This window comes from Ursus americanus, chromosome 15 (genome assembly GCF_024610735.1).
Source record: "Ursus americanus isolate L20-20 chromosome 15, mUrsAme1.1.p, whole genome shotgun sequence".
Taxonomy (NCBI): Eukaryota; Metazoa; Chordata; class Mammalia; order Carnivora; family Ursidae; genus Ursus; species Ursus americanus.
This window is the reverse complement of record NC_142141.1, coordinates 14,715,386-14,740,971: the sequence shown is the minus strand read 5'-3', so window position 1 is coordinate 14,740,971 and position 25,586 is coordinate 14,715,386. Positions and strand designations below refer to the sequence as shown.

Sequence of the window (25,586 nt, the reverse complement as noted above, 5' to 3'; positions counted from 1 at the left end):
TCTCACCCCAATTTTTTTGCTACCTAGTAACCATTACTCAGTCCTCAATAACTTACAATGTGTCTTGTGATACTAAATTTGAATTTAACAAGGCTGTGTTACCGAACATCTTCAATTATATATTACTCACTATAGTGGTTGGACATACATAGAAAATCAAACATCTGAGAGAAAAATATGGGCCTTTTAAATTTATTAAAATGAAGTACACACAAGAAGATAACTGTACTCAAACCCTAAAACCTCCAGGCCTACATGCAGATATACCAACACAACCCACAATTTTGGAAAAAGCAATCCTTTGTTGGTTTTGCTAGAAAGTGTTGTTAAAAACCCCCATAGGATATCTTCATTCTAAGGATCACACAAGTCAGGGTAGCATGCCCGATACCCCCAGCTGTTGTCAATTTACATTGTAACTATCTCAGCATTTTTCATCTAATATCTATACTGTAATTCTTTTTTTATAAGATGTAATTATTTATTTTGGGGATAGTGCATGTGCATGTGGAGGGAGGGGCAGAGGGAGAAGAAGGAGAGAATCTCAAGCAGACTCCCTGCTGAGCATGGAGCTAGCCGTCCAGCACGGAGCCAGACGCAGGGCTCCGGCTCACAACCCTGAGATCATGACCTGAGCGGAAATCAAGAGTCAGACACTCAGAAGCTCCCTTTAACTCTTTATTTAACTTTTTATTTTGAAATAAGTACAGATACATGGAAAGTTGAGAAACAGCACAGGGAGGTCCCGTGTGCCTATTGCCCATTTTCCCTAATAAATAGTACAATATTAAAACCAGTAATTTGACATAACTACAATGTGCGTATATAGTTCTATGTCATACTATCACACGTGTAATTTGTGTTACCTCCACCACACACAATCAATACACACAAGTATTTCAGCTCCACAAAGATCTTCCTGCTACTAACCTTTCACAGTTACACCCAGCCCCTCCACTCCACTATTTCTGAACTACGTCATGACTCTGTTTTCTTCTATATAATTTTGGAATTTTGAGAATATTATATAAATGAAATCATAGATTTTTTGACCTTTTGAGATTGTCTTTTTTTCACTCAGCACAAGTGAAATAATTTGTTCTTTCTTCTTGCTGAGTTCTACTCCAAGTAATGGATGTACCACAGTTTGTTTAAATATTTACCTATTGAAGGCATTTGTGTTATTTCCAGGTTTTTACTATTATATAAAATCGCTAAGACAATCTTGCACAAGCTTTTGAGTAGACATCAGTTTTCATTTTCCTGGGATAAATACCCAGGAGTGCAATTGTGTCGGAGGAGGTGATCCAGAGGGTGTGACTTTCATTTGACCTCAGAGCTGGACCCAGGCAACTGGAGGCTCCTCCCAGTCTGTCCGGGGAGGGTACTTCACCCACCATTCCCACAGCTGAAGCCATTTCAAGGATGTAGCGTGAAAGAGTAAGGGGTTGTTGAGATCATCTGGAATGGATACGTAATTAAACCTCATTAAGGCCTCTATATAAACTTCAAGACCCTGGCAGGCAAGCGTGGACTTTTACTTGCGTTGTGGAAGCCCGAGACAAACCTCGTATGTAAGTTTCCTTGCTTATTAAGCCTGCCATCTGCCATTTCAGAGTGGTCTGCCTCTTCCTCTGGTCTTACTCTGCCCTCTGTTCAGAAGTTGATTTTAGATTTTATCCAGGAAATTCCCAAGGTTGCCAACAAACAATTGTAGAGCCCGCTAGGAGAGGACAGAAATGGGGCTTGGGAAAAAGCTATCCGAGAGAGAAATCTCGAGTTGGCCGCTGAGCTCTAGGTGGTGGGAGAAGAGGGGGGTAGGGGAGGTGGAGGGTTGTGCGTGGGGGAAGTGGGGGGTTGTGCGGGTACGGGGGTGGCCCTTATGTTAGGTGCGTGTGTACCCGCCGCCTGGTGAGTACAGGAATGCCTCCCAAATGCCGGCTGGTTTAATGTGGTTTTTTGAGGAACTCTGCAGAGTTTGATACGGAAAAATAAAAGAGGCGTCTCTGAAGATTTATTATCTAAATTTAGATCCGAAACGTGAAAAAATGATAGCCCTTCGTGGATTTGACTATGACTGTGAGTTGGTGGAGTAGGTCAGTTTGAACATGATCATGTTTTAGGCTGAGAGAACAGCAGTAAATTAGAGCATGGGGGCAAGGCAGGAATCTCGTAATTTTTGAGGAAAAGAGAGGAGGCCAGTACTCCAGGACAATATTGCGTGAGCGTCTATGTGGCATAGGATGGTGCTGGAAAAGGAAGCAGAGTCAGATCTTATCCAAGGAGCAGTGGAAAGCCATTGACAAATTTGAAGTGAGGGTAATATAATAGTTTACATTTTAAAAGACCCCTTCTTGCTGCTGTGTGGATAATAAGCCACCTGAGACCAAGACTGAAATAAAATATCAGAGGGATATTGCAAGAGATGGTCAGGGTGAGAAAGGATGTTTTGGTCACAAAGGATGACAATATGGAGACTTCGCTGGTGCATATCTAGAGGACTTGGAGATGCTTTGGAAGGACGGATGTGGTAGGAGGAAGAATCAGTATTACAATATATACTTTTTATGTTTTGATTTATCTTCTATGTTATATCTGTACATATATATTTTTATAACCTACAGTTGAGTAGATAGTGCGTGTGGTGTGGACCAGAGCGTCAGTTCCAGACTCGGTCCATCTGGTCTAAAATCCTATCTATAGTACTTATTGCTCATTGGAAATGAGGAGCTGTGCTTCATTTCCTCCTTGGGAAAATTGAGAGTGCTAAAACCACAATACTACTGTGTGGGTTGTAGGGAGGTTTAAATGCGAATACAACTACAGCATCGGTAGAAGAGTCTGGGATTTTGTATCCAGTGAAGTGCAGTATAATAGAGTGAAAGCATTTATTGAACATATGGGAAATAGCCATCAGTTGTACCTGTGCAAAGTCAGGAATGGGTTTGTTTAAAAAAAAAAACAACAACACACTTTGAGGCTTGGAATATCAGAAAACCTGGGCCAGGTGAGCAAAGCAGATAAGCGAGAAGTGAAATCTCTTGATTTAATTGGAGGGGAGAAAACTAATCCTGCAAATAAACATTAATCTCGGTGAGAAATCTTTTTAGCATATAGGACACTGTCCTTCTTTTCCAGTAATATAAATCAAACAAAGTGAAGTTTCCTTTCCAAAAACAATTTGAATCCACTTAACTGGATTTAACGTTGATGCATTTTGTGACGATTTTACGTTGACAGCGATGCTGTGCTCTTCTCCTAAATCAGTCTGAGAGGTCACTGGTGTGTAATGCTTATCCTGCATGTCATAGGTCTACACCGTGAAACTGGAAAGTGTCTGTCCAAATCTCTGCAAGGCGAACCTCCTTTAGCTGGTACTGAGTGGTGGTGACCCCTTTCTGCCAGGATGTGTATAAGTCAGGCAGCTGCTCTTTTCATTCAGGCTTTTCCAATTTATATTATCGCCTAGATCTTTGCAATGCTCTTGTTAATCACAGTCCTCTTAAATTAAAAAAAAAAATTTGTTTTTCTAAATGAGTACCTGAGGTTGCTGGAGTTCGCTTAATGATGGAAGACCTGGAAGGAACATGTATAGTTCCTCACTGACAGCAGTTCAATACCAGGGCTTTAATAATATCTGGGGCAAAATAAACAACTCTCAGTGCCCTTTGTGATATCTTCATAGGACCATAGGTTATGGAGAAGTGTTGTTTGATTTCCAGATATACGGAGACCTTGAAAGATAAGTAGCTATTAATGATTTCTAACAATACCGTTTTGGCAAGAAAATATGGTCTGCTTTATTTTTACCCTTGAAATACATTGGTACTTGTTTCATCGCCCACTGTATGGTCTGTACTGGTGAATATTGTCTATGTATTTGAAAGGCATGTGTATCCTACATTTGTTCAGTGAGTTTTAAAATGTCAGAAGTTGGCTGATACTGTTTTTCAAATCTTCAGTGTTCTTGTGGATATGCGATGTGCATGTATTTTATCATAAACTGAGAAATGCTATTAAAATCCCCACGATTCTCTATTTTTCTACTTTCTCCTCTAGTTTTATCAAGTTTTTATCATTTTATAATTGCTTAATATCCCATTAAGCACATGCATATTCAACATTAGGTCTTGCACATGAATGGATCCTTCTTATCACTATGAAATGCCACTTTTATCTCTGATAATATTCCTTATCACAAGATCTATTTTATTTCATTAAAATTACATAATCAAGGCCACTCATGCCTTACAATATTTTTTTAATATTGCTATTTGTATTAATTAGATTAGTGGCTCAGAGATTAATTTGAGATCTTATTCTATGAGTGGATGAAAAAAGTGAAAAAGCGGAGTTGTTCATTTACCTCCACTTCGATTCATGAATTCATTTATTCAACTCAGACAATAAAGTGCACGTATTCTGTGCTAGGCACTCTTCCGGGTGCAGGAAACACAGTAGTGAAAAGAACAACCACTCTCTCTGCTTGCCCTCCGACCCCCCCAGCTTATATTAATCAGAGAAGCTCACCTTTTATCCATTAGAATTATGTTAAATTCTTAGCATATCATTCATCCCTAGAATTTAAGGAAAATATATAGTGTTGATAATAAAGTCATTGTAAATGTATTTATATCCAGAGTTTAAATAATGATCTTGAGAACTGACAGCATAAAATTAAACATTTTTCCTTTCCATTTTATGAAAATGAGTGGCTTTTGAAGCCCATGCTGCTAAATGTCTAAGTATACCTTTCTAAAAGAGTCAGAAGGAAATGCTGGAAGGAAAGAATAATTATAATGAACTTAAATATAATTAATGATTTTAATAGTTATTTACACATGCCAGAAAAAGAATAAATGGTCTGGAAGATAGGCTTGTAGAAAATGTCAAAGTTGAAGACCAGAAAGAAATAAAAGAATGGAAAATACAAGAAAGAAAGTAAATCTGTTTTAGAACATAGAGAAAATGCCTCATGTGCTTTTTTTTTTAATGTTGAAATAACATAGATTCTGCAAACTTTCAAATTGGAAACCCATGAAGTGAAAGGAAAGTGGATGTCTCTAGATAATATTTGAAGACCTAGTATTTTCTGAAACTGGTGAGCTAAAACTCACATAATTATGAGTTTCTAGATACCCTAAGTAAAATAAACCCAAAGAAAACAACACTTGAGCATATTATGTTAAAATTCTTGAAATCTGGAGATAAAGAGATGATCTTGAAGAAATAGAGGAAGGGGGAAAGGACATAAATTACTCAAAGGAGCAGCTCACAGCAGCATTTTGAAAGGGTGGAAGGCAGAAGAAAATCAGAGGTCATCTTTAAAGTACTGAAAGCTGGAGAGCTGCTTAATTATTATAATATCAGATGAAATAGGAATTAAGAAATTTTACAAGTATAAAGAACTTACCATTCGGGGGTGGGGGGGAGATGTGACTTCCACGGGCAAATACAACCATGCCAATGTTCTACGCACATGATCATGTAGTCTGAAGACACATGCAGTAAACTTAATTAGTGCTTCAGTGAACCATGAAGTGCTAATATCCTCTTGAAGTCCTGATCGCAATTTTTTTTTGGATGAATACCCAGAAATGGGGTTGCTGGATCCTATCTTAGTTCCATTTTCTTGTTGAGGAAACTCCATGCTGTTCTCCCCAGTGGCTGCGCCATTTTACATCTGCCCCAATAGTGTACGAAAGGTCCGATTTATCCACATCCTGGCCAATGCTTGTTTTTTGTTTGTTGATAATAGCCATCCTAACGGGTACGAAGGGATATTTCATTATGGGTTTGCTTTCCATTTCCCCGATGATTAATGGCATTGAGCATCATTTCACACACCCTGTGGTCATTTGTAAATCTTCTTGGAAGAAATGTCTATTCCAGTCTTCAGTCCATTTTTTAATTTGGATTATTAAGATTTTTCTTATTTGTTTGTGTGACTGTAGGAGCTTCTGATCTATTTTAGAAATTAGTCCCTTACCCAGCACGTAGTTTGCACGTATTTCTCCCATTCCATAGGGTGCATCTTCACACTGATGTTGATGGCTATCTTTGGAGTGTAGAAGCTTTTTAGTTTGATGTAGTTCCATGTGTCTATTTTTGTTTTTGTTATTTCCATGAAATCCTTAGCAAGACCAATGTCATGGAACTTTCCCCTTTTGTTGTCTTCTAGGAGTTCTATAGCTTCAGGTCTTAAATTGCCTTTAATCCATTTTGAGTTGGCTTTGGTGTGTGGTGTAAGATAGAGTTCCAATTTCACTCTTTGTGTGAATATGCCGTTTTTGCAGTTGTCTAAGCATCATTTATTGAAGAGGCCCTCCTTTCACCATGGTGTAGTTTTGGAACTCTTATTTAGGATCAGTTGACCATAGCTGTTGGTTTATTTCTGGCCTCTCTATTCTGTTCCATTGGTCTATTGTGTTGCTTTTTATGCTAGTACCCTACTGTTGAAATTATTACTGCTTTGTAAAAATATTTTGAAATCAGGAAATTTGATGCCTCTAGCTTTGTTCGTTTTTAAAAATTGTTCTGGTTTTTTAACATCCTTTGTGGTTCCATATGAATTTTAGAATTGTGTTTTCAATTTCTGTAAACATTTGCATTGAGATATTAATGGGGATCACATTGTAATGTTCAGCACAATTCACAACAGCTAAAATGTAAAAACAACCTTAATGTCCATCAACAGATGAATAAAAAGTGTAGTATATACATGCAATGGGATATTATTCAGCCTTTAAAAAGAAATCCCTAAAAAAAATTAAAAATAAAAAATAAAAAGAAGAAACCCCTGACATAACCTTGAAAACCTCAGGCTAACTGAAACAAGCCAGTCACGGAAGGACAAATATGGTATGATCTCACTTACGCTCAAGGTGTCTAAACTAGTTAAGCTCATAAAAGCAGAGTAGAATGGTGGTTGGCAGGGACTGGGGGGAGTAGGGAAGTAGGGAAAAGCTAATCAATGGAAACTTTCAATTATGCAAGACGAAAAGTTCCAGAGATCTGTACATCTTGTCTATTAACAATATTTTGTTGTACACTTAAAAAGGTAAAGTACATTTCATGTTAAGTGTAATTAGCACAATAGTCATTATAACTAAAATGGTAAATCCATACACAATCATAATCGAAGATAACTCCTTTCTCCCTGTGTATAAAGCAAAAAAAACAAAAAACAAAAAACAGTAAAAATAGATGAAGAAAACTGATTTTTGGGGAAATAGTGTTATACTAACCCAATGCAGAATAAATGTGTTAGTGCATCTAGAACATTTTCTAAAATATACCAATACTGGGCAATAAAGAATACATTCTTTACCATAGAGAAATTTTTCATAGGAAATTAACCACCCCCACCCCCTCCACGCTTGGGAAATAAGAAATAGCATTCTATATAATCCAAGTGTTAAAAATGTCACATGGGAAATCAGGAAAATACCTTCAACTAAATAATGTAAGTGCAACATATTAAAAGCCAAGGAATGGCATGCCATGTTTAATGGAAACTTACAGCTTTATCTCTGTAGAGCATATAAGCATACACATGTAGATCCTCTTCTGATTCTGTTCTGTTTGCACATTTGGTAATCAGGGAATTACAGTTTCACTTGTCACAGCTATCCACGATTTTTCTGTTAAGTTGATTGTATTTTAAATTATTTTCTTAAAAACTCATTTTAAGATACATAATTGAGATCTTATTTTTGCTTTTGTTTGTTAAAAGTAACTCCTTATTATCAAGTTTGACCTTATAAGATTTAGGGCACCTTTTATTCTTCAAGGCTACGAGGCTACCAAACAAGTATATATCAGTAGAAAAAACAACCCATGTAAGAAAAGGAATGTATACTTAGATGTTAATAAGTGAAATGCTCATTTTATTAATAAAAACATTGAAATGCAGAAATGGTACATTAGGAAAAAACATTCAGCGCATTTAGTGAGTATAAGCCTTTGTTTAGCAAGATAAACACATCGTTTTCTAATGAGCACATTACTTCTGTTTTCTTAACAGAAGAAAATTTAAAGCTTTAATAAAATATTTTTTAATCTTTGCTTCAATAAAGTCAAGAGTTCTTAGGAAATAAAGAAGTCTTCCCTGAAATAAGAATTAGGAGATCTGTATCCTACATATGCACTATTAACTAACATTAAAACCTTGTTCAGAATTCTCTTAAATCTGCTGTTTGGAATCCTTCTTTACATAAATTAAGATTTCATGAGCCTTGATTGTGACACAGCGGTGTCAAGGTCAACTGATGCAAAGTGAGGGAGTTTGCAATCTTCAGCTTAACTCACCCAGTGGCATTATATCAGGGTTGTAAAATTCCTCCAAAGCTTTTAGTACAACCCAAAATTTCCTAAGGAAAGAAAAGTGTTCATGAACAATCTACTCTTTAAACACACACACACACACACACACACACACACACACACACACATACATACACACGATCTTATATTTGTTAGTTTATGAAGAAATATTTGATAAACAGCTTCACCACCTAAAATAGGATTTTTAGCCAAATGTCCTTTAATTTTCTACATTTAGCAAAAAGATCCAGAATATAAAAGTATCAGAAAATAGCTATGTGTTATAACGTTATTCTTTTATATACAGGAAAAACTTTGGTCTGATAATAAAACATAAAGTTTATCCATGAAGTTAAATGTAAAAATAAAAAGTTATCTGCCTCTGACATGCTGAACTAAATGAACTATAATTTACTTGACTTTAGAGATAGGCCAATAAAAAAATGCATTATTTCAAAAGTGGAAATGAAAAATTCATCTTGCCACCCTCCTTACCAGTCAGAAAACTTCCTTTAATCATTGCTGAAAAAAAAAAGGCAGCAAGATTAACTAATACAAATAAAATGGTGAGAGAACTTGCATTCTATGTGCTTACTAATTATCAGATAACAGGTTGGAAAACAAATGATTTCAACCGAAATATTTAATCAAATACCCTGTCACCATGGATGTAGCCAAATGGCGAAAGTGACTGTTTTTAGTGAATGCCTTACTTCGGAATAGACATTAGGTTTTGGAATCCATGTATAGTTCCAAAACTGAAAATCTGATTTTGCTGAAGGGAAAATACTGATAAGTAGAAAGATAAATTGTATTCTGGCATTTTCTTTGCATAATATTGTCTAAAATTTTAGTACTTGCCTAACAAAAAATCAAGTCCTCATACCTTCTTAAGCATTTATCAAAATAAAAAAGTAATAGTATCACATTAAAATGTTGAGGTACCAGGGCACCTGGGTGGCTTGGTTAAGCGTCTGCCTTTGGCTCAGGTCATGATTCCAGGGTCCTAGGATCGAGGCTCACACTGGGCTCCCTGCTCAGCGGGGAGACTGCTTCTCCCTCTCCTACTCCCCTACTTGTGTGCACGTGCTCTCTCTCTGTCAAATAAATAGATAAAATCTTTTTTAAAATAATATTGAGATATCAACCCAAATTTTTGTCTCCAAAATCCAGTTAATTCCCTGAATAAAATATTACTTAAGTTGAAGTTTAAATATTTTAAAAACCAGGCTTATTGTGGTAGAAATATATATATATATATATATATATATATATATATATATATATACACAGTAAAATTTACCAGTTTAAGTGAATATTTCAGTGTGTGTGTGTGTGAGAGAGAGAGAGAGATGGACTATGATATAATTATCATAATACTAAGAACCCCAAAAGTTGTCTGCTTGTCCCTCTTTAGTCCATCTTTCACTGACGCCCCTGGAAATCACTGATCTGATTTACATTTGTTACGAAAGGCTCAACTTTTCTGTACCTTCGTATAAATGGTGTCCTGTGCTATGCAGTCTTTCTCTCTACTTTCCTTCACTAAGTATGATGCTTTTGAAATACATCTGTACTGTTACATACGTCAGTAGTTTATTCCTTTTTATTTCTGAGTAGTAGTTCATTGTTTGGTTATACCAGAATTTCTGTATCTATTCACCAATAGCAAAACTTTTTCAAATGAAATTCTCCATAGATACTTTCTTTCTCAATGTCAAAAATAACATTAAAGGAAGGAAAAATATGTACTCAAAAGCTCCTAAAAATCCCCATCTTCCAAAATCTACATCACTGGTAGTCACAATGTATGCAAAGTCACTGAGAACCCATTGTCAGACAGTTTTGTAGGTAATTCACAATTTTTTTCTCTAAATTAAGATTTTACAAAAAAAAAAAAAAAAAGCCTGTCAGATTCTCAGAAAATTTTTGGTATATTCTTGCATTCTATCTGGAATTTCTTATCTCAGTTTTGGTTTTTGTAATGAAGCATTTAATGCCAGATACTTTCATGGTCATCTTGAAAAGATGCTAAATTTCTATGTATTCAACTCTAAAGTGTTAAAAATAAGTGTCTCCACTTAAAGAGGAGTGCAGGTGCCTGGTGAACGGTCTGCCTTCGGCTCAGGTCATGATCCCAGGGTCCTGGAATGGAGCCTCTGCACCGGGCACCCTGCTCAGCGGGGAGCCTGCATCTCCCTCTTCCTCTGCTGCCCTCCCCCCACGCTGTGCTCTCACTTGCATTCTCACACTCTCTCTCTCTGTCAAATACATAAAATCTTCATTAAAAAAAAAGGAAAAAGAAGCAGTGCAATGTCATAGTTAAGAGCACAGATTCTGGAACATGTCTGGGTTCAAGGCTCAGTCTTGCCACTTAGGAGCTGAATATTTGGTCAGTTAACTCAATCTCACTGCGCCTTTGTGGGTAAACTCGACAAATAGTACCCACCTTATAGGGTGATGATTCTACGACCTAATGCATGTTATGTACTTTAAACAGCCTTTTTAATATGCACTGTTCACTACTAGCAGTTAGTAATTAGATAATTGACTTGGTTCTAAAAATTTGTACACTTTGTGAAAATTGAGTTTACTTTGAGTCTAATAGAGAATTTGGATATTGAAAAAAATGTCCATAAAACAATTTTTATCTATTAAAATTGCTTTTAATTCTATTAGGTTATATTTTAGCTAAAAGAGAACGTGTACCTAAAGAAGTAAAGATTTAACCCTGCAGGATTCAGATGGAACCACTTCCTACGGGTTGAACTCCGTGATTTTTCTGGCTTGCTTCTGGGCAATTCCTAAGCCTGCTCTCAGGCATCTTAGCCTGGATATCTGACCCACACCCCTCCCCATCAGTCCTGCTGTGAATGAGGTTTTCTTCTATTCACAATGGAGACACAGAATCTTCAGCTTAGTTGTCTCCTCGAGGTACTCAGACTTTTTTGAAAGCGCACAGAACTCTTGGTACTGCATATTCCTTGTAGAGAAGTAACGTTTCCCTTCGTATTCATAAATACCCAAATCAGAAATATAGATGGCACATAAGTCCTAATCCTTTTATCCAAAGCTTACACTCCCAGGACTCCTTTTCTTTTGGCATTTGCTTTATGTCCTACAATGTTTTAAAATCGAGGTTTCAAAAGCCTCCTTTAATCAGATTTTCTATGGCCTTTATACTGACTAAAATGTTGACTATCTTAAATTGTACCAGAGTCTAGCTTTGTCACTCAGACCTTAGACTATGAAATAGGTTTAATTATAGTTAAAGAATCCATAATCTGTCTAAGCTCTGTTAAGAAATTCTTTGCTTTGGTATTACAACAGGAAAGTCGATTTATGAGAATAAGCTAAACAGATTATAGATCCCTCTAATATTTTTAACTTTTGACTCTTTTATTTGGGCTCTGGAAATAATTTTCAATATGAATACTTGCTAGAAAAGTAACTTTATTAATACATATTGGATTGTAATCATTAATAAAAATTTAATACCAGCTTTGGTCTCTGTATCATCTGAGATAAAAAAAAATAGAAGCATAAATCTTCTATCTTCTTGATGGCTAAAGATATTACAGAGCCTGACTAAAAATAACACCATACAGTCAAGTTTGACCTTTTAAGATTCAAAGAGGTTTTAGGCCATATTTTACTTTCTGTTTTAAGAACTAACTGTTCTTCAAAGAAATTAAGATTTAATTCTTAATATATCTCAGAATAAACCTTGTGTTTAGATGTATATTTCACTTTTTGTCTTTTTCCAGTTGAGTCCATTTTTTCTGTATATTCATTCTTCAAGTAACTGCTACATATTATAGTAAATAAACTAAAATTCCCACAAAAAGAATATACGTTTAATAATGAAACGAAATATTTATGTATTTCTAAAAAGCTTATCACAGAGGCATAAATTAGATCTCCTATAAGAAATGACATTTAATACATCAAAGGAACATAAACCTTCAGTTAGCTGGCGAGGTATATCAGTTTTTCTGATAATGTTGATGCTGCTTTTACCTTAATAAAGAATTAATAGTATTTCACTTCGTCCTTTCTAGATGAGCAATCTATCAGCCTCACAGATGTTTCTAATTCATCAGGAAAGTAATGAACTCTCACTCTGTAAGCCCGTGCCCTGTAAAGGACATAAGGCCAATGTGGTGTTCTAATGAGATGAAGAAAAGTTACACTTTGAATAATGTAAACAAGACAGGGTTTTGTGAAAAACTGTATCTTTTCAATTTTTGCCAAAACAGAATACAGAGCCAGAAAGATCTTGTTTAACTAGGTTTTTTTTTTCCTAGCAAATCTACAGAAATAAAAATTGGTTTTAGTAGATCTCTATTACTAGACTATGCAAACAGTGCTGGGTAGATTTTTATTAAATGTGGAGAATATTTGAAATGATTTGACTTGAATGCTCATGTTCCTTACCTGGTAAAATAAGTCTTTGGTTGCTGAATTTCTGTTCTCTTGTAAAATATTCATGGACTTTCTACAGAGCACAGTATTTGGAATCTACCTGGATTTGAGTCCCAGTATCACCACTATAAGACACTAGGAAAAGCTTTTAATTATGATCAGCCCCAAATTCCTCATTTGTAAAATGAGGACCATAAATTCTATACCTCATGGGATTGCTACATGTTTAAATGCGATCATGAACCTGAAGTGGTCAGAGTATCTGGCATATAGCAAGTGTTCAGTTAACATTAGGTAGCTATTGTCAGTAATATTATTCTTAGGCAGTTACTATGCATGTTAGTGCTTCTTGACTTTAAGAAAATATAAAATTAAATAGGACCCCTGAATACTTGGGTAGATAGAATGTATTTAAACCCCCCCCCCCCATCCCAGGGACAGCTTTCCCCTTGTATTACTAGTTCATCCATGAAATGTATTCTAACAAATAGCAGTCCTCTATTGTTCCCCATCAATCAACAAATACAAATACAACCACTACCTATTTAGTGTCTTATATATTATTATATAAAGGTCCACTGGGAGATAGTTGAGGGGTATGTCATGGATGGTCTATGGTCTTGTCTTGCATTTTTTGGCTGAATTAGAGGAGACAAAATCACAGGAGTCATTTATGAATAATAGAATGGACTATAAAATTAAAGGCTAAGTATATAAAGTGTTAACATTGTAGTGTATTTATAAAGAGTCTTCCAGATGCAGGTAATAGACTATAACTCAAATTAGGTGAAATAAAAGCATGAACTTACTGCTTTGCATAAATGAAATCTTCAGGGCTTCAGAGAAAAGCTATTGGGCATTGGCTGGATCTGGGACATCAGATTAATTTCATTAGTCCTCATCTCCTCTCTTTCTCTATTACATTTTCTTCTTTGTTGACTTCATTTTCATGGAGGCCCCCACTGTAAACTGGTGAAGTTGATGTTGGCATCTCCTGACTCGCAGAATCAAAATGTAGCAAGCCAAAGTCCAAGAATTTATCGGGATATCTTTCCCTTTTACCCATTTTTCAGCCAGCTTTGCTTGACTTGGGTTAGGTACTTTCAAGCTCTCTCCACTAGGTGGCCTCTGACAGTCCGAAGTTACATCCTCACTGTCTCAAGGACAAGAAGGAGAGAGAGATTGTTATCACCTCCACAAAATCCATGATGCATCATCTGCCTCACTAGTTGTGGTTCGGCTACTTACCCATTTCTAAACTAATCACTCTGTATGGATAAGGGAGGGCAGAGGGAGAGGGTTTCAGTGCTTTAAATTGGTAAAGTCTGAGCGGCAAAATTACTCCTAAAGCCAGAAGTGAATTCAGTACCACCAGAACCAAACCAAATAGATTTTTCTTATGGAAGAATTTGTTCTCCAATGAGAAAAATTCAGATGTTATCAAAAGATTTTATGGATGCCTGGAACATTCCAAAATAGATTCCCCTTACATTGTTTAAGGCAGGTTGGATTCCAAATCCCCAGTTCTTACTCTAGAAAACCCCAGCACCACTTCTAAAATTCCTGTAAAACCTTCAGCAACAGCTACTCAATTAGTAAGCTCTAAGTTGCTTTTCACTGTGTTTTCAAACACTTCAAAGCACTTCACTTACACGTCCGTATTGTGAGGTAAATAATATCAAATATGCAGTTGAGGAAATTGAAGCGTGTCTGGGATTTGTGCAAACCCACAGGGTGAGTTAGGTAAAGGGCAAGTATACAAAACCATGGAATAATCTTGTTATTTTAAGAGCATCAGCCTACATTCTCTTAAGCCAAGAGACGTCAACTTCACTGCCTATAGGAGAAAGGCAGATAATTTAAATTCCTAGAGTAAGCAGGGTAGAGATGAGCAAAGTTGCAAGGATTCATATCTTCTGCAGATGGGGCAGCTTCTGCAGAGCGACCAGTAATAGCTGCCTGCAAACCTGTAGATCAAATATGTTGGCTCTTCCAAAGTTTAAAGAGAAGCTAGATATGTGAATGCTGTGTGCTGTTTCCTCTACTTTAAATCTTGGCATTTTGTAGGCTACACAATATATTTCTCATGCTATCGATGGATGGTCTGCTGTTTTAAATAGTTCAATGCCCTGACTCTCACTCAATGTCATTACTGCAGAATTAAGTGTGTTTACTCCGCCTTCCTTTCTTAACCTGCTGTTCCTAGAATGACTAAATGCATGGGAACATTGTGCTATTCCTCAGATAAATGAGCTGCATACTCGAATCTCTGTCTACATCATTTCCCGGTGCACTCTTCTTCCTTTGTTGCATTATTATTAAGCCTCCATAAATTGTGAAAGAAGGTGGAGGAGGAGGCAAATCATACAGAAAAAAGTTGGAGGTAGATGAGATAGATTCTGTCTAGCTAACCTGGGGATGAAAGGAGTGTGATAATTTAAGAAATGTTTCAGAGCTAGAATTGAAAGGGTTTTCTTCCTTTGGGCGGCTGAGAGAAGGGAAGAGTTAAGAATCTCCTGATCTTTATTAAAGAAGAAATTGAGATCGAGAGGGCTTGCTCAGATCCACAACTGATGGCAGAGATAGACCTAAAACAACTCAGATGTGACTTCTAGCTGTCTGTTGCTTATCTCTTCTAAAGTTCCAGTAGGTTCCCCGCCCCCTGTGTCTTGCTTAGGCTCCGTGTGTGTGAGACACAGTCAGGTGACAGCATGTCACCAGCTCCTTGTTTTTGTGCATGATCATAAGAAAATACAAAAAGGAAAAAGGGAAATGGGATGTTAGGCATAAAATAATAAGTAAAACAACAAAAACAAAATTCTCATTTAAATTTCAATAATCAAATTCCTTGTATTTCTAAACTTTAAAATATTTCCTTTAAGGAAAGATTCCATTTTTCTCTCTCTCCCTGTGACCACCTTAAAAAATAGCATGCCTGTGATATTGTATCAAATAATGTATCATTTCTTTCACTGGAACAAACAAGTTTCTGCCTTTCACTTGGTTCTAACTTCCTACATTTGTTCCCATTTATCACATTCTCCAGTCGTATTAGCTGCCCCCCCCATGTTCCCCTCGTTCCTTGAACACGCCGAGATCTTTTTCATTTGTTCTTCCTTCTGCCTCGAATGTTTTCGCCTCAGATTCTCACTTGTCTGCCTATTTTTCTTGTTTTAGACCCAGTTCAAAAGTCCATTTACTACTCAAGTTACTCCCCTCAGTTAATTATTGTCTGTACCATTATCCTAAAACAATTACTTGTTTAGTGCTTTTTGTTATTTCTGCCATTAGAATGTAAGCTCCATTTGAACAGTCCTTATCTGTCAATATCACCATTGCATCCCCAGATCTAGAAGAGTAACTGCCACATTGAAGGTGGCAAAGTCTTTGAGTGGCCACATCTCTTCCACACGTGTTCCAGAGCGTGAGAATGAGACCAAGAATGAACAAGAATGGCAGATGAAGGTCAAAGCATTATCTACATTATTAGCTATAATGTTATCTACATTACTCAAGAATTAGCAGATTCTGCTTTCCTATCTCAGGCAATTCCATTCTGGGACAGCCAGATGCAAAAGTATACACCCTGGGAACATCAGATGAGATTCCTGGTTTATAATGAAAAAAAGAGCTAAACTGAACCTGGCCAGTTCATTCTTCTGAATCATTCTAACTCTATGAGGTCAACTTTCCCTCCCAGAGAATCCGTATGTGAAGAGGCAGGGGGAAGCCAATAGGTACATGAACTGATCTCCTTTCACACAAAAAGAAATACCTAAAGTGAGAGGAAAGCATGATTTCTAAATATGAATCCAAAAATTTTCTCAAAATGAATTTGTTCTTTAGCTCTAAGTGGCAAAAGGACATATTGTGGGATTAAAAGGGATTTTCCCAAGTTTATGTAAAGCAGGTGTCCTACTTCTAATCCAGTATTCTCATACAACTTTGTACAACAGTATTTCCAAGCTTGGGGCTTCCTGGTGACGTGTGAAGACCACAGGAACTAATGATGAAGGGTAAACAAAAGACAAATAGTTCCTGAAATTTCAACAGAGGAAGTGAGACCAGTGTTAATATTCTGGTCACCCATCAGCCTGGGCCCTAAGAACCCATTTCCTCTGCTCCTCGGCTGTTCATTTTCAGTGAGTCTCCATTACTAAAAGAAGACAAACCATCGGCGGAAACTAATCTATCCTCTTTCAATTAAACTGCGAAGCAATTACTTTTTTCCCCCGAGGAGAGTGCAATTAGTCCCCTTTGAAAATTTATTCCAGCTAGCTCCAAGAGAAAAACAGAACCTCTGAAAATGTATGTCAAAAGCAAAAAATATGAAGAAAGGCTCCTCACCCTTCTTACCCATCTGCAGCTTCAGTTTTCCCTCTTTGGGCCCAGCCTCCACTTGTTTGGTCTTTGGTGCCTCCTGAATGTGTTTTTCTGCATGACCCCTTTTCTAGTGAGTGACTTTTTCTGCTAGTTCAAAGAGGCACCTGGGTTAGGATCTGAGAATGTGCAGAAGCAGCATGGTATACCAGAAGGCCACATGGACTTGGCATTCTCATTCTCTGCTTTGACCGTGGGCAACCTAGTTTCCCTCTCTGGGCTTTGGTTCCTTTATTTTTAATTTGAGGTATTTGGATTTGTGTGGGTATTAGCATAGAACACTTTTTTGAAAATTTTTTTCCAGCAAACTCTTAAAATCAATAAAAACGTGTAGCTATTATATTTGAAGTTGAAGGGGGTGTAGTGGTGGTGTAGGGAGACTAAAAGTGAAGGGTGTTCCCTTTTAGCAAACTCATGGTCCCTCTTAGGCCCTTCAGAATATGTGGAAGAGGCCACTGAACTAAACTAGATCTCTGAGGTTCTGTCTTTAATAACTCTGATTTCTTCTATCTAGGAACATGGTTTGTTGTTACGAGATAGACCTAAGTTTGCATACAAGGATATTCTTGACCCTTGGGAATTTAATCTATGAAGATAGTTTCCTCTTTTGCAAAATAGGGGGTAAATGTTTTTTAAAGAAATGTTAGCACACTTTTTCTGAAACATTCTTATTGCTACAAAGTCTTAGCATTCTTTCTGAAAAAGTAGATAGAAATCTTTCATCTCTGTAGCTAATTCATACTGTCCCAGAACATAGACATACCGTAATTACCATTCACCTTGTCATTGAACTTCAGGGTGTTACCATTTTTTTTTTCTGCTGCAAATATTGCAGCAAATGTCCTTACATATGTCTCCTTCCATACTTAAAAAAGAATATTTGGGTAATGAAAATAAAACAGAATCAGATATTCAATATTTTCCACTATATTAGGTAACATCTAAGTATTGTCCAAAGTTATTTTGCCAATTTATAATCCCAGTAATCTTGAATTTGATTACCCTTTTTGCTATAACTCTATCAATATTTGAATTCATCATACTCTTAAATTTGGGAAATTTAGGAATTAGTATTTTCACTATTTTGGAGCTAATACAGAATAGCTCAACTATTTCTGAGCTAAAACATATTAGGTACTTAACACGTGTTTATTATCCTGGACAGTTATCTTGCTAATAGACATGAAAATAACAAAGTATTATATAATTAGTATTTTTTCTTAACGTGTTAAGCAATTAAAGTTAAGAACTTGTGATTATAGGTAAATTAGGTGTTAATGCTAGTAAGAGGGAAGTTTGGAAGCCAGGTCTAATATGAGATATAATTTCATACTGAAAAGAACAATTACTTTCAAGGCGGACAGACTGAGTTTGAATCTCCCTTCTCTCTCCTGTACTACTTATGTTACCATGGGAATTTTACTTTATGCACTGTCCATTAGTTTATAATTTGTGGAGTGGAGTTTGCATTGACCATTTTTCAGGACTATGAACAATATGATTCACATATAAGATGGCCAATTTAGTCCATAGTAGCTGCCAGACATTATCAGTCAGACTTACATAGCTTGCCAGTACAAGCTTTATATATGTTTTCCAAAACTCCATGAGACACATACCAATATAATTTCTTATTTAGCAGAAATGGTACTCAAACTCAGTTTTTTTTGAACGTCTAGAGTATACACATTAAAGAAGATACACATCTAAGAGAGAAATAATCCTATTTTCAGTTTGCCACTTGTCCCAGTGTAGTAGAGAAGGCCAGATCTATGACAGTTGCTTAAAAACTTTTATGGAAACTCAGGCTGTAAGTCTGAGCAAACTGAATTGAGGTCTTGAGTTAAACAAGAACATACAAAACTTCAGCATTTGTTTCTCCATCATCTGGAAGAAAGACCTAGAAAGACTTGTGGGTTCGAGGATGGGGCAAAACAATTAGGGAATGATATGTTTATTTTTAATTCTACAAATAAGACGCCAACCATCTGGCATTTGGCAAGGGAAAAACTCATTCACTGACTCTTGGGAAATGCTAGGGGCTTGAAAGAATATGTCAACAGATGAAGGCAATATTAGGCATAAATAAAATACTTGCTAACTGTTTGCTCACCCTTGCTCCTGCCGGCGTCACACGTCACATATCTCACTACCCAAAATGCTGCAGTCACTTTCCCAGTGGTCTTCCTCATGTCACTAGTTGGTTTTTTTTTTTTTCCCCAAAGAGTTTTATTTTGTTTTTGTCTTTGTCTTTCACAGAGAGTTTTAAAGTGAAATAAGACAAAAACAAAAAATTTTCCAAGGCAGCCAAACGATTCTAGTGTCATGAATGACATTTCTTGACCTCCAGGATTCTTCATGTTTTCTAAATCCTATTTACCTGCAGAGGCTCCAAGCCTCGATCTGCTTTTCTCTGGACATGTAGCACGTCTATGACCATGATGGCTGGCCACTGCCTACCCCTCACTGACTTTGTGGAAACTGCCATTATCTTCATGGAAAAGACAGAAGGTGTAAAGAGCTCTGAGAAATGAATTGTCCGAAAGGACAGAGCTCTTCACCCATATGTCTAGGTGTAAATAAAAATTGCTTACTAAGAAGCAACTGAAGTCCTTGGGGTTAGAATATGGATTTCCGGGGCGCCTGGGTGGCACAGTGGTTAAGTGTCTGCCTTCGGCTCAGGGCGTGATCCCGGCGTTATGGGATCGAGCCCCACATCAGGCTCCTCCGCTATGAGCCTGCTTCTTCCTCTCCCACTCCCCCTGCTTGTGTTCCCTCTCTCGCTGACTGTCTCTATCTCTGTCGAATAAATAAATAAAATCTTTAAAAAAAAAAAAAAAAGAATATGGATTTCCAGATTGATGCCCAACATCTAAGAAAGAGGGAATATGGGTGTTGGGGAGGAGGAGAGATAAGATGGAATAAAATTCTAAAATCTCATGCCATTAAGTGAAGTTAATTCCAATTCCATTTGAATATTGGAATTCAGTAATATTAGTAATAGCAAATCTTAGTCCTTTATACGTTTACACTAATGAGCATATGTCTGTGTCCATCTGCTTGATTGATGTTTTAGCTTAATATTGGAGGCACGTCAAACTTTACATGTCCAAAAGGTAGCTTACCACCATTTACTTCAAACCTGTTCCCCTCATGGATTTTTCATTTCAGTAAATGGTGCCATTATCCACCCAATGGCCCAAAGCAACTGATGCCCCCATCCAGTTAATCACAACTAAATCTCTTTAATACTCTTCAATCTCTCCCCTTCTGTTCAACCCCAATATATCTGGCAAATAAGGCATAACAATTTCTCATTTGGACTCTCACTAGATTCCAACTGGGCTTCCTCCTACTACTCTTATTACCCAAGCTAACTACTAATCTTTCAAAAGCGCTAATCTCACTGTTCAGTGGTATGCTGGTAAATATTTAACAGCTCTCTGGGGAAATAAAAAGCTCCAGGGGTGCCTCGGTGGCTCAGTCAGTTAAGCTTCTGGCCTTCAGCTCAGGTCATGATCCCAGGGTCCTGGAATCAAACCCAATGTCAGGTTCTCCGCTCAGCGAGGAGCCTGCTTCTCCTTCTCCCTCTGCCTGCTCTGTATGCTCTCTGTCTCTGTCTCTCTCTGTCAAATAAATAAAATCTTAAAAAAATAAAAGAAAAAGAAAAGAAAAAGCTCCAATTTGTTATGTTTGCCAACTTCTTTGATGTACATACTCCACTATGACCAATTTCAAATTACCAATATGGTATCACTGAGCACAGAGTTGGAAGAAAAAAATAAAGATCACCTTGAGAGTTTTCTCTTCCATTTGCAGAGAATATTCTTCTCTTCCACTTAACCTTAATTTTTAGACAAAATAAAACTTAGGCATCCCTTGTAGATCACATTCTAATACAGAATAAGCATAACAAAAGTTTTTTTGTTTTGCTTTTTATTTTTTTACTACAGGCCGTGCTCTAGGGCACAGTTTCCACAACCTCCACACTATTGACATTTGGAGCCATAAATAATTATGTGTTGTAAGAAGGCTGCTGTGTGTATTCTAGGGTAGTTAGCAGTATTGCCGTAGTCTACTCACTAGATGCTAATAGACATCCTCCCCACCCCCGCCTTTTCTTCCCTGCCAATGTGTAACTACCAGAATGTCTCCAGACAAGGTCAGCTGTCTGCAGGAGGAAAGGACCAAATTGTCCCTGCTAATATGTGGAACAATTTTAGGTAATTCTTTACAGTCTCACATATGTGTACAAGCTGAATGTTTCTCCTCTCAAACTACCATCTGTCCTCTAGGTATCTAGAGTTCTACACCTTACTTTGCCTAACTTTTTTTTTTTTTTTTAAGCAGGGGTCAGGAGCAGGGTGGGGGGTGTGATGCTGCTGCTTTGTTTGCATTGATGTTTTTAGTGATTTCCTTTATTGTCAAGAGGAGGGGCCTTGTTGGCAAGGAATAATTTGGACAGGGCTTGGCAGACTGCACATCCTTTCTGCCGAACCTGTTAATATTGGTTAATGGGTCTTAGATGGACTGTACCCTCCATACAGGTGTTAGATGGCACTCACTCGGGTCTCTAGATATGGCACAGCCTCCCCACTGGCTCCTGGGCAGTCAGTCATTGACAGCACGCTCTTGGAAAGTCTGTTATTTTTGTCCAGGATCCCACAAACTCTAACCTTGTGTGTCATTCTTAGGCTTGAGGAGTGAAGACAGATTTGTCTGTCTTTATTTTTTTGAGTATATATTTTTTATGATACGAGCTTTCTTTTTTAGGGCTTGACCTTTTGCATTCTGAATTAGCAAGCTCATACAGACTAAAACCTTTTGCTTTCAAGGTTAAATCCTCTCCAAACTTTCAACAGTATTTTTTAAACCTTTTTCTATGCATTTGATTCATCACTCTGATCTATTTTAATGTGAATAGCTACATAAAAAGCAGGGTGAGGGGGTGGGCTGGGGGGAGTAGAAAGGAAAAGATATCTCCAACAGTTATTATATCAAAATATTATCCCACTACAGATGTAAATGGATTATTTCAGTGCAGCGTGAAAAGTGTAATATTCAAGTGTTACAGGTCTGAAGCCATGGCTAGGTGGTTACAAAGCCATGACCCCTGTGATTTAGCCTCTAAGGACTGTTTGCTGTTTAGCAGCATGATTTACAAACAGATATTAAAGATGGATTCTCGTCTTTCCTCACATGTTCTGAAGGAAATGGCCTGATTCATAAAAACCTAGAGCAAGTTTTCTGATGTATCCTTTCTACCTCCAAGCATCGAGATACACACTCCCTTCCGACCTCGGTCCAAAGACCTCTTACCCTTCCCTCCTCCTCTTCTCTAGATTCTTCAAGACCAAAACCATTAAACCCTAAAAAGGGACAATACTTTCCTATACTTTGGGGAAGAAAAAAAGCAACAGCTTTACTGTAGTTATAGTTGCTTTTAGGTACAGGCTGAAGGGAAGGGCTCAGAACACAAAAGTCCTAGCAATCTGTGCTAAGTGCTAGGAGAGCACAGAGAAAAAATTTACATCTGTCTCTGCATGCACGGTGGAGAGTGGAGGGGTGGCTGGGGGTGGGATGGGCAGGAAAGCATTTATGGAGGAAGCGACATTAAATGGGGTTTTGAAAAATATTATTTTTTTTAAAGATTTTATTTTTATTTATTTGACAGAGAGACAGCCAGAGAGAGAGGGAACACAGAAGGGGAGTGTGAGCGGAAGAAGCAGGCTCTCAGTGGAGGAGCCTGACGTGGGGCTCAATCCCAGAACGCCGGGATCACGCCCTGAGCCGAAGGCAGACGCTTAAAGACTGTGCCACCCAGGCGCCCCTGAAAAATATTAATAGTTTGCCAGAAAGGGCAAAAATGCACCCCAAAGATGCATTTTCCCCGCCTATCTCTTCTATTAAAAAAAAAAAAAAAAAAGATTTATTTGAGAGAGAGAGCACACGGGAGAACACAAGCAGGGGGAGGGGCAAAGGGAGAGGGTGAAGCAGTCTCCTCATTGAGCAGGGAACCAGACTACATGGGGCTCAATCCCAGGACAGCAGGATCAAGACCTGAGCCAAAGGCAGCCGCTTAACCAACTGAGCCATCCAGGTGTCCCTCCCCTTATCTCTTCTTTTTTTTTTTTTTTTGAAGATTTTATTTATTTATCCGACAGAGATAGAGACAGCCAGCGAGAGAGGGAACACAAGCAGGGGGAGTGGGAGAGGAAGAAGCAGGCTCATAGCGGAGGAGCCTGATGTGGGGCTCGATCCCATAACGCTGGGATCACGCCCTGAGCCGAAGGCAGACGCTTAACCGCTGTGCCACCCAGGCGCCCCCCTCCCCTTATCTCTTCTAATACATGCTTTTCTCCCATGCATCTGTTACTTCATACAATATGTGGTTGTGTGTAGTATCTGTACGTTATCTCTTCAAACATATGATACAGTTCTTGAAGGTAAAACTACGTATTACACTTATTATTCCTAACAGCTATTGAGTGAATACTTAGTAAAAGCTGTTGTTTTGACTATTGACGAAAAGGTGTTAAAAATTGTATCATCCCCCTGTCTCCCTTCCCCTCCACCAACCTAAGCCTTCTATGTTCAATGCAGATTACACACGGCTACATGGAGGACTTCAAAATCTTCAGCCCACAGAAGGGAAGTGTGGTAACTGTAACTCACAGGATGCTTCTTAAGTGGAGCTTGGAATAGAAGTCTGGAGGAGGGAAATTCCACAAATGAACACAGATGTATTATTTGCAGATTAGCTAACATATGGCATGTTTAATTGCAGTTCTAAAACAACAGCAGACTAAAACTGATGGTTCATTTTTAAAGTTTCGAGTTATAGAGCCTTTTAAACATCATTTTCAAATGTCAGTGTTTTACCCAAATTACCTAAAGCATTTTTCATTAAAAGATTGAACTGGAAATTCCAAAATGACTAAAAATTTAAGGGAAAAAAAGATTTTAAAAACTGGTTGACTTTTCATTCATATGTTAAAATTCCAATTTCTTTCTTTCTCTTCCTTTGAGCAAAACCATAAGATTTGGAATAAAAGCACATTGTTAAGACATAATAATTAAAATCTTCCTTTCCATCTATCTGGAACAATAAAAAGCATAAGAGATACAGTCAGATTAATGATAAACTATTCTTCTGAATGACTATTTAATATTTGTTGTGTTTGTGATTAAGTGATACCATCATATTGTTCTTAGTTTGTATTTTTCTTCAAAAATTCAGTTTGGAGGGCTGGAGGGCTCAGTTGGTTAATCAGCCAACTCTTGATTTCAGCTCTGGTCATAATCTTCAAGGTGCTGGGATCAAGCCTGGAGTCCAAGTCGGAATCAGGGCTCCACAGTCAGCTGGGAGTCTGCTGGAGGAGGATTCTCTCTCTCCCTCTTTCTCTGTCCCTCCCCCCACTCATACGGGGTTTTCTCTTTCTCTCCCAAATAAAACTTAAAAAAAAAAATTAAAATCATTTTGGGGAAAAAGATACAAACCGAAATATTGCAAAACCACAAACGAAGTGGAAATTTTGAATTTTTATCTGTAAAATTAAAAGAATTCTCATGAATTTCTAATATCATTTTAGATTATCTGTTTTCTAAAGTTGTGTGACTAGAGATTGATAATATGTCTAATTTTTAATGTAACCTATGTTACTTGTTTTATTTTTACTTTTTATTGTGATATATTTTAACCACATAAAAATGCATCAAACATGAATATGTAATTAAGTAATTTATGTTTAATTAAAAAGTTAACATGCATCAAACCACTATCAAGAAATACAATATTGAAATAATATTTCTTAGAAAGTCCCCAATGCCCTTCCTCAGTCAAATCATCCTTCTATCCCTAGAGGTAACCATTATCCTGAAATTCGTAGGTGAATTTTATTAGGACTTTCCTAGTTTGCTACTTAAAATGCAATATATTTTATGCTTTTTTTATCAAATTGTTTTTCTGAATGTGTTAACACCAGGAAATTTTCTAGTTTAATCTCTTAATTTGGTGGATTACATTAATTTCCTAAAGTTAAATGACCTCCTTCACTTTTGGTGATGCCTGTAACTTCCTTATTACTCATTTTCAGGTGTTGGTTTTTGTTTGCTATTATTTTGTTAGGATATTGATGTGGTTTGAAGTGTTGGGGTCTGGAGCCAATGGCCGAGGAAGAATTCTTGAGATATCTTTGGTGCAAAAAGGTGGTTTTATTAAAGCACAGGTGTAGGACCTATGGGGAGAAGGAGCTGCAGTGGGGTCATGAGGAATGGCAGATTATATACTTTCAAGTTGGGAGGGGGTAGGGATAGCAAGCACAAGCCTCCAAGGCAATTTTGGAAACAAGGTTTCCAGACCTTGAGGGGGCCAGCTCATGTTAGGAAAAGGTCATTTACTACTGTCTACTAAAAACTCAGTCCTGAGACCACTCAGAGGTGTATAGTTGGGTCAT

The 25,586-nt window shown here is 37.4% G+C and overlaps 1 protein-coding gene across 1 annotated transcript in view; it reads left to right on the top strand.

Annotated features, from left to right (window-relative positions):
• The first annotated feature begins 1,500 nt into the window (after window positions 1-1,500).
• Window positions 1,501-25,586, top strand: part of GABRG2 (gamma-aminobutyric acid type A receptor subunit gamma2) — a 158,979-nt gene continuing 134,893 nt past the window's right edge. Inside the window, exon 1 of the mRNA XM_087867818.1 lies at window positions 1,501-1,574. The gene's annotated coding sequence lies outside the window, so the exon portion shown is untranslated. The remainder of the gene's footprint in view (window positions 1,575-25,586) is intronic.